Raw genomic sequence first — 10210 nt, 5'->3', positions numbered from 1 at the left:
GTTCTTCACATATCGTTATATGCTTGAGCGAAGTACCTGGGATTATCAGCGGCGTAAAGGCGTGGACACATGGAGAGAGGACAGCAGGAAGGAGTGGGGGACAGGGGGTTAGTATGCGTCCTGGGCTGACTTAAAGGGGAGCCGATATTCGCCTTACAAGTCTTCCGGAAAACCCAGGAAAAACCTCAGAGAGCACAGGCCGGTAGGGGACTCGCACCTGCGTCACTTCCATGTCTCGGCGTGTCCCAAGCAGCACAATGTACTGAAAGTCGAGTGCAATAGGGGTGGACGGTATGTGTCTTATCGATGTTCCTTAGTTTCACGAGTCTGTTCAAGGCCTTCCACCTACCCGTCCACCCCTATTGCACCCGACTTTCAGTACATTTTGCTGCTTGGGGTATAGCGGTTTTTCTAACCACTGCGCCACGAGACCTGAGGCGCGTTCTTGGAAGCGCGTGAGCACCGTGGCATCGTTGCACAGCCCGTGCTTTTTCGCAATGAGCGGAACTACGATGCTATGGTGCTCACGTGGTGCCAGGAACGCGCCCCTGGTGATTACTTCACAGCACTTGCTGCAAATACACAAAAATTGAATATCTACAATAAAATGAACAAACCGCACAATACACACCAGCCTTGCAACTTACATACTGCGCGCTACATGCTGATGAAGAGGCTTACGAAGCATTATCTTGCAACGAGAAAGAACGTGATTATACAGAGCAGATAATGGCAAGCAATCTTCTCAGTTCCCTAAGTGGTTCAAAACTGGGCACTATACACACACGTACTTCTATTGTGATTTAGGCTGTCTAAGACAACGTGCTAGACATGCAATGCCTAATTTTGAAGCCACATGGATTTCATATCCGTTATCCCTGCTTGTTAATTTATGTTATTAGTTTTCAGCGCATATGTTCCAAGTGTCTGCCTCAGTTTGATGCAGAGGTAGTCATGCAATGATAAAATAATCTTGTGGTATTTTTCAACATGGGTCTTCGATGGACACGCAACTTCTGCAAGACATCCAGAAGTCCTGTAATCTCTGTAGCATCACAAGTGCGCGTTTTCTATCAATGTAAATAAAAATTATTTGTTTCACAGTTTCTGTGTGGCTTGTACAAGAGTACAGCCAGGTTTCAAGGCAGGCTGGGCTGCAAAATCGTTCTCCAATCATACAGTGAACAATCTCCTGCGTATTTTCCTGCGATTTCCTAGGTATTTTCCTGCGATGTCCACGGCCAAGGCGGCCCCACACCCAACATACGAACAAGGTATATGCTGCAAAGCGGAGGGTACTGCACACACACACACAAAAAAAAGAAGAAGAAAGGAAAGAATAAGTCAAATTTCTACGTGCCGTCCCGAAACTTAGTTTGATATTCTAGGAATTTTAGATGTACTACTAACACTTTCTTGGTTTTCATATCTGAAAACACGGTTCAGTAAGTATAAACATGGTTGTCACAGTACCTGTTCTCGTCTCTGTGTTGTTCCAGTTGGGTGGGGATGTAGTGTCTCATGTGTCGTACAACACCAGAGTGAAGTTGACGGTGAAGGCACAATAGTGGAAACACATATGATGCTGAGCAATGCAATCAATGTTGTTTTCGTCGCAGATTCGGGAAATAATCACGACGGTTCGGCAGCACAGAAATCCATCCGGGCGTTCAGGATTGCACCCTAAGCACCAGCATCTAAACAAGATATACAGAATGCTGGCTCAACAACATATGTCATGTAAACAGACACAAAACCCGCGTGCAGACAACAAGCTGTCACCTAAATAAATCTGCTGCTTGAATGGGAATCTCCGGCGACGAAGGAGCCTGATCGTCCGTACCCGTGCATGCTTTCGTGCGTACTTGCGGTACTGGCAAAGGGCCTGTTGTAAACTGACATTCGTCTTCGACGTAGTTGTCATAATAAAGGTCGTCGTCGCTCTCAGAAAGCAGTCTTCGTCCGTAGCGCTCATGCTAAAAACACTTTCGAGTGCATGGCGTCTCGCGTCGGCCCTGCAGACGCTGCTTTGTCTCGACACCCGTGACGTCACTAGTGTCGGGCGTGGTCGCGGATACCGAAACCGGATATGGAATTCGCATACAATTAAATTCATTTTCTCTACAACGAGGAACAATTAAGCTTTCTCGTTTCACATGTAGCATACACGCCCTGTTTGGAATCTAATGCAGTCGTTATTCGAAGATCACCGGACCTCCGGACTGTCGCTTTAAGGCTCATAACCAAACGAATACAGACTCGACAGCAAATTACGCACGGTTGGCTTTCTGTAGGTGTGTACAATCTGAAAAAAACGAAGAAAAAACAACAAAAAGTGTCAACAATGCTATAACTGAATGTTTTACAGAAAGTCGATGGGACACATATGTCCCTACCGACCTAACTGCAGGCCGCTTAGCTTCCCGAATGGTGTTGCGGAAGACAGTTTTTCTCGGTTGGGTAGCTTTGGTGCATCTGGGAAATCGAGCATATGTTGTTCATGTGATTTCCTTTTATTGTTTTTGCACAATTTATGCCCCTTTTTCTTGATGCTGAGCTCACCATTTTGTGATCTGGTGCACAGGGAGTGGGCGTTGGCTGTCCGTATCAGTGAACACAAATATCTCCGCCTGCTTGAAAAGCTTCCAATCATGCCCCCCCCCCTTGGTCAAACAAGCACCATGCCAATCAAGCTTGTCCTTCGGCATAACATTTGCGATACACAGCATTCTTATGTAAGTCTCCGTTGACCAGTAGTCCCCGATGGGCGGCAGCACGTTGGTACCTCATTACTAAATTCATGCCAAAGAATGCCAACATTTCTTCCTAACTTGTATGGAATACTTTCCAACTCTGCGTGCAGTATCTTGCGCTCACGGACATTACGATATCACTGATCAATGATTCGAATTCGAGAACAGACGAGGAGATGTCAAGAGGGGGATGGCACACTATACTTGCTTCAATTATCGGTATCAGCAGCTCCACATGGTGAGTAACTTCTTCAGTCATGAAAGATGAAAGTCACTGAAAAGGTTAGCCAGCTGTAGGACTCGAACCCACATCTTCTGGATTACCGGTCCAGGGCTGTACCAATTGGGCTAAGCTAACACGCCTTCTCAGCGACTTCCAGGGTGCGTCATGTGAAGGGACAAACCAGTCACTCTCTCTGACTCATCCTCCTTTCACTCTTACATGTTCTTCAGTGAGCCCTCTTCTCTACTCAGATGATTGGTGGTGTCTGTGACCCCTCACTTGCAGCAACAGGCGCATCAAGATGACGAATAGCAGCAAGAAGACAAGGACTGGGTTGAAGTAGACAGGACAACTGCAGACAAGAAGACAAGAACAGGGTAGAAGTAGACAGGGCAACTGCATCAAACACCAACATGTTAACGTTAAAGTATTTGCTCTTCCGCCCCCCCCCCCCTTCGGAGGCCTATGAGGCCCTGCCTGTGCTAGCTCCACCACCTATGTTATCTGCATCTTCTTCGAGAAACTGCTCGTCTTCGCCATCAAGAAGTGTTGTTTCATCCCGCCTGTCATCCGCAAACAGAATCTGCCCAATGTATTCGTCAGTGACAAGAAATCTTCTTTCCATGCTGCTGTAAAGCATGCAGATAACTGATTGCGCTAACTTGTATTGAAGTGCAAACGTACTGCGCGATAGAAATGAGCGAAATCTGCATTCATTTGCTTTAGGAGATTCACTGTGTCGATTTTTGCAAATAAGCCGATAGAGACAATGGTGTCCCACGTGCACAATTCTACAGAAATAGCTACATGTATGAACCACGGGACAATAATTTTCATGCAAACAATACCGCTGACGCATTGTCAGTGCTTCCATGCAAAAGTTACACAAGAGTACCCTGTTTTTCAGAGAAAAAATAACTTATCGTATGAGCGATGTCACCCATGAAAAACCAAACTTTACAGCTTCTTGTTATTGCCCAACTGGCGCAACGTTGCTTGATCACCTTGCGTACTTAAAGGGTCTCTGACCAGAAGGTGGAGAGACTTTTCCGCAGTGGCTACTGATAGAATACACAAAAGCAACTTCACATACGGAAATGCATGCCTCAACACCCCGTAGTTTTCGTAAACTCGAATTTTGAACATCGCGGTTCACGCCGACGCTGGCACACCTAGCGACAAAACAAGAAAACGTACGCATATATAGAAAACTCATCTGGTCATCCAGATGAGTGAGATGAGACTCAACTGGATGACGTCAATCGCCCATGCAATCAGCGCGCAGAATGCCGTCACGTGATAGAGCACTACAACTACAACTTTCAACAAGAACCAACATTTTTACGCCGATATACTGTTGTCACAATGTCTGGAAATAAAAAGTATGTATATACTTCGATATCTGCGACCTGTTTTATAACTGCGATAATCCAATTAGCGACTTCCGGTGAAAGAAGGACTAGCTACGAGGCTAGGAGCTACGACCTATACGACGACTTTCGGGATCCGGCGCGCTCTTTCGCAGCGTAGTGTGTGTATTTCCAAGTTTTCTTTATTTATATCTTTTGGAAGAACGACCAATTTATCGAGGTACACAGGCTTCATTTGACATGCGCCTCGGTTGTGTCGTCAAAGCAAGATTTCTCGGCGCGCATTCAGTTCCGTTCTCATACTGCGCGTTCAACCGCAGCGGCAGGTATGATAGGCAGCGGATTTTGCCAATCATACTTGAAGAACGCAGACTATGAGACGGACCCTTCAGTTTGAGTACAAAGAACCTCCGCCTACAGCAGTCTGCAATGCTTTCCTTGAATCCATCTTCCAAGACTGTTGCATATGGACGTGACGAGGTTAGTGTCTTCTGTATAATTTATACAGTGATTAGTCTCCTTGTGAGAATGACGTTGTGGCATGCAGATGTTAGGAGGCCATTTACGCAACAAAGAAAAATAAGGATTAAAGAAAACTGAAGTTTACGCACTAAATCAAAAGATATAGTGTACAATTCCGGGTGTTGTTCAGAATGCAGCCATGCCAATGCAGTAAGCAACATCCACAGTGCGCCGTGTAAAATGAAGCCGTGTATTCCGCATCTAGGTGTAACAATTGTCATAGCAGTGTGCACCAATGTAGTTCATTACTTGCTTGGACAAGATGTGGAACCAAATGTTGGTAATACAAGGCATGAATCAGGTACAAGTTTTCTTCTATTTGTTTTCCTTTTTATAATATGCAGCATACTGCACATAGTAAAGAAGGGCTCTGGATTCTAAACCAACGCAGCTGAAATCCTTAATTTACCGCAAGCTGTACTATTGTTTTCTAATCTGGGGAAACACACAGAGGGCAACTACGATAAAATTGCAGTGTACAAAAAAATAAGAAAGAAAGCCTGGTGTACGACAACCATGTCTACAGGTGCAATGTGCTGGACCCTCGTTGCAAAGAGGCCCACCAGGGGTGCCACTACAATCCATCCATCCATCCAGCCCTTCAGCTCCTTCAAGACATGCAAAATACAGTAGACAAAGTGTTCACTTGGAAATCAGACATTTACACAAAATTGCCTTGCAAACCTTGCAAATTCAGGATCTTTTAGCGCCATCCCAAACCTTGCCATTACGGTATGAAATCCATCACTGTACCACTTTGCAAGGTTCCACTGCTACAGACAAATCAGCAGAAACCGTTCCTTTTCCAAACAAATATTATCGGCTGATTAGAAATGGCCTTCCTGTGTCCAGTTTCAAAACAGAGTTACACAGACTTGTTGAAGTCTTATCAGAGACAGGCAACTCTGTTATGTATTATTTGTGTGTGTGTGAAAATGTGCACAGCTCGGTGCATTTGTGTATTTTATTTATGTGGTTGTGATTTGCTGTATGCTCGTAGTGGTAATATCCCAGTTATCACACACTGTATTGGTGCTAGGCACCTCATTAGGCTGATGCCTTTCGTGCCTGGTAGCCTCATTTAATTTTGTATGAAATGAGATCTTCATAAATTTATATGGCTTTTTTTTAACAATGTTAGGGTGATGACTTCATGGAAGTGGAAGGAACAGGAGAGGAAGACATCTGCAATGGTCATGACAGTTGTCCGTCAGGTACGGGACCAATTTCCTTTATAAATGTGATATATAGCGTGAAGTTGTTACTAACAAAAAGTTTTTTTGTTCCCTTTAAAGGAATCTACAGGTGGTGAGCACGCGTAAGGACTTGACATATCTCAATACAACTTAGATCTGCCTGTTGCACATGAGATGTGTGACTCTACTTACATACACAAGCTTCTGCAAGTTCAATGCATGTATATTTTGAAACATGAAGGACAGAGTGCTAAAAAAGATATCTGATGGTGAAAAATTGAGCAGCTCATAGCAGTAATTCTATCGATTTATTATATATTATATTTATATAATTTATTATTTATTTATATATTTATATTTATATATATTATTTATACTTACCAGATGAAAGGTATCAGGCCTGGCATTCTTTCATAAGTTATATTACGGTCACCTTCTTCCCCACCCCACTTACTGTCAATCCCCTCACAAGTTACTTCAAAGACTTGATGACCCGCACAAAGTACTTGCTCCACCTACACAAACAAAAAGATTCCTCTACCCTCCGCACCAGCTGATGGTGTCAAACTGGAATGACCTTCCTGCCCACAAGGCATCAGAACAAAATATATCGTCATTTATTTCCAAGTGCTATGATCATTTTCAGATCGAATGAATTTCTTTGTGGTGAGTGAACGAATTCTGTGTTTTTTGCGTACATCATTTTGGTATTTGTCTTTTTTGGGACCAAACCTCCCCCCTTTATGTAAATCCCTTCACAAGGGTCTTTAAAGTAAACATATGAAATGAAGAACTTCGTGATACTTTCATAGTTGGATCATTTTTAATGCATATTTTAAAACAGTGGCTGCTAAAAATGTGTCAGACACCGTTACAAAGGCTGCCGTCTGTATCAGGTGAATCATCATTTTTCCCAGAAGCCCAATAATGTATGATGCTGCATCACATATGCTATTTTGGAACAATCTCTGCAGACATATTATGAAGATATTATCTGAGTGCCACAATAAACTGTATGAACCACATTTCATGTTACATCATCTTTGACTACAACATGCCTATTTGAGTATATTTGAGCAGCCCAAGATACAAAGCTTGGTTCCTCAAGGTCTACATCCTACTCGAACTGGGTGCGCACTTTGCACACAAAAGGAAGATTGAGAATGAAAAAATTGCTAGGAAGCAAGCGAGCTGGGGTTTTACATCATGCATAGAAGATTGAGGTTTTGGATAGTGAGCACTACTTGTGTAGTGAGCACTTCTGGAGGATCGAGACGGCCCCTTTACAGGCGCCGTCAAACACGAAATTTACACAAACTGTTTATGTGCTTCATCATGATGGATGCTGAAAGCTCATCTAACAGTCTGTCGTTGGAACTTCCTCTTCATGCTGAAGTCGATTCGCGGGTCAACATTTCAAAAGCAAGGCCTCCAAACTCTGCTGCACGTAGCAGGTGCCTCTCAGCTGCTGAAAGGTAGCTGAAAAGCTGACTTGTTGACTCCGCTGTGCTTCCACGTCCATATTGAAAAAGCACCGAGCAATACGGAAGTTGCGGAAACCACCCAAACTTCCGGTGTGGACTTTCCACCAATAAACGTTGCGGGCGTTTGACGTCATACACATGGGAAAACCATTGCATAATAGCTAGAGTTTTGCGCTGATCGCACGAGTTGAGGGCAAAAATCGAAACCGCTTTTCGGCTCCTTGTTTGGAATAGTTGGCGGCTCCGCAGAGACGAAACCTTTCTGTTGTAGCTTGGAGGCACCATGTAGGTTCGTTATCCATACAAACAAAGACATTGACCAGGTTCTGGTCAGAGACCCTTTAACTCAATGAATACTTCACCTAAGTGATCCTGCAATGTCACCTTTAATCGATATGTTTTTAGTGCCTAATGGTCGTTTTACATTTGGGGACACATGTGTCCCATCGTCCTCAAAGTGACAAAAAAGGTTCTAGCCACACAATTTTAGTATTCTTATATATTTTTAGTTTCCGTGTACGACCCTCTTTCACTCGCTTGTGCGGTATTTATCTTTCAGACGCTTTCACCAGTCTTTTAAAATCCACTGGTTTCGATAACGAACTGCATCATCGAGGAATTCTATAGAGGAATGCAGGCTTGATCATCCAGGTACATGCAACTTTTACTAAGGACTGCTTGCTGCACTGCAAGTAACAAACAAACGACACACACAGAACAAACGGCAACACCTAAGTGCTAACAGCATCCGATTTCATCCCCATTTCCGGAGAAAACAGAAACATATTGTAGTCCCTATTCCTTTTGCTGAATACACATTACAATTTGACGTAAATCGAAATTTGAACGTCCGCCATCATGCGGCGCAATGTAACTCCAGCAGTTGGAAAATTCCCGTGGAAGGGTGTCTGTTTCAGGGTCACGTGGTGCTACCCAACTCGCGGGTTACTCGGGTTGAATAAAAAAAAAAACGCATCCTGTCGAGCTGAGAGCTCTACGTTGTTCACCTGTTGAGTTGAACACGTTTAGGAGAACCATGCAAAGATTAAAAAAAAAAACTAGAAATAAAAGAAATGCGCGACTTTTTTTTCTTTATCATTGAATCGTTCTGCTATACTGGCGGATGGTACAGACAGGTTTTCATGAGTAGTGGTGAACGATGAAGAAAAAAATATTTTCGATCCACGGTATTGCTTATGCGCACACGAGCTAATCCTGGTTCATCGTTTGTCTGCGTGGACTGTCGAACATAGCTGTAAGTACATATTTACTTGTTGCCGACGAGGCACAAACGTGGATGAAAGTTGCCCTATACTCACAAGAACATGTGATATGTATGCGAAAGAAAGCGTTGCAGCCCTCACAGAAATGGTTGCCCTTTGATTGCTTCCGTACTTGACGAATGATAAAAATGGCTCCCCATGCCGGATGTAGTTCCGTATCGGGACCACTGGCTTTTTTTAAAGAAAAACGAATAAAAACAAAAATCTAACGCTTTTACGTGAAAGAGGAAGTAATTAGTAACGAAATTCAACAGGAATGTCCCTCGTATATTGCGTAAAACGTATAAAAATTAAATTTTATCGCCGGTTTCTTGATGGCGATCCGCCATCTTGGCTGAGGACCTTACTGGCCTAACCCGAGGCACAGTCTCGACGCCCGCACCGCCTCGTGCGTGCCTGCCCCCCCCCCCAATCTGTAGATCCTAACTTAACCTAACCTCACTAAAGTGAGGTGATTTAGCCCATTTCAACGACCCTACCTTTCGCAAGACGGCAAGTTTCGAATCCGTTAGGCTTAGCATTCCCGTGTTTCTCCTGCGCTAAAAGTGAATCAGATGGGGTTGTTTAAATGCATATAAAAAAACTTCTAGTCCACAGCATTTTATAATTCTTACATTTTTAGATTCAGTATATGATCTTCTTCCACTTTTATGCAATATTTACTTTCCTAACCGTTTCAGTAATTTTTAAAAACGAGTGGTCCCGATACGGAACTACACCCCCCATGCCAAACGTTCCATATTGTAATTTTTCAAACATTTCTTTGTTGTCAAAAAAAAAAAAAAAGAATAAACTGCGTCGACGACACTTCGGCAGCGCATCCTGGTGACGACAACGCAATTCGGGCGTGCTGGGGATGGGGTGTTAAGTGTTAATAGAAAATTAACGTGGAGATGGTCTCACGGAACTAATTAACCCAACTTTATCATGACTTCTATCACTGTTCGTTCCTGGTTGGCATCATTGAGCCTTTGTTGCATCGTGAATGAAACAAACCTTCTTTCGAATCGCCACGAGTCGTCCAAATCCATGACTCAACATGCATGATGCCAGTGATTCCGCTCCACAACCTGTCGATAGCCAGAGTAGTTTTGGACGTTCAAGTGACTGTTGAGATCCGGAATCTCAAAATCCCGATATTCTTGCGGTTTCTGACATCCTGAAATTCCTGGATTTGCTCGAACATCCCGACATTTCAAAAATCTAGTCGAATACTGCAAAATTATTGTCGGCGTAATCGAAACGCAGAAGCATGGAATAATTACGAGTTGTTTGATTTTTAGCACGCGTTTAAATGATCTGCTTTTCTTTGTCCTTGGCTACCTCCGAGGTATCCTAATAGTGCAGGTATATATTTCCTTGCGCAGCGCGGTGAGGGG

This window comes from Ornithodoros turicata, chromosome 7 (genome assembly GCF_037126465.1).
Source record: "Ornithodoros turicata isolate Travis chromosome 7, ASM3712646v1, whole genome shotgun sequence".
In the NCBI taxonomy this organism is placed as follows: domain Eukaryota; kingdom Metazoa; phylum Arthropoda; class Arachnida; order Ixodida; family Argasidae; genus Ornithodoros; species Ornithodoros turicata.
Note: the sequence above shows the minus strand (reverse complement) of the source record.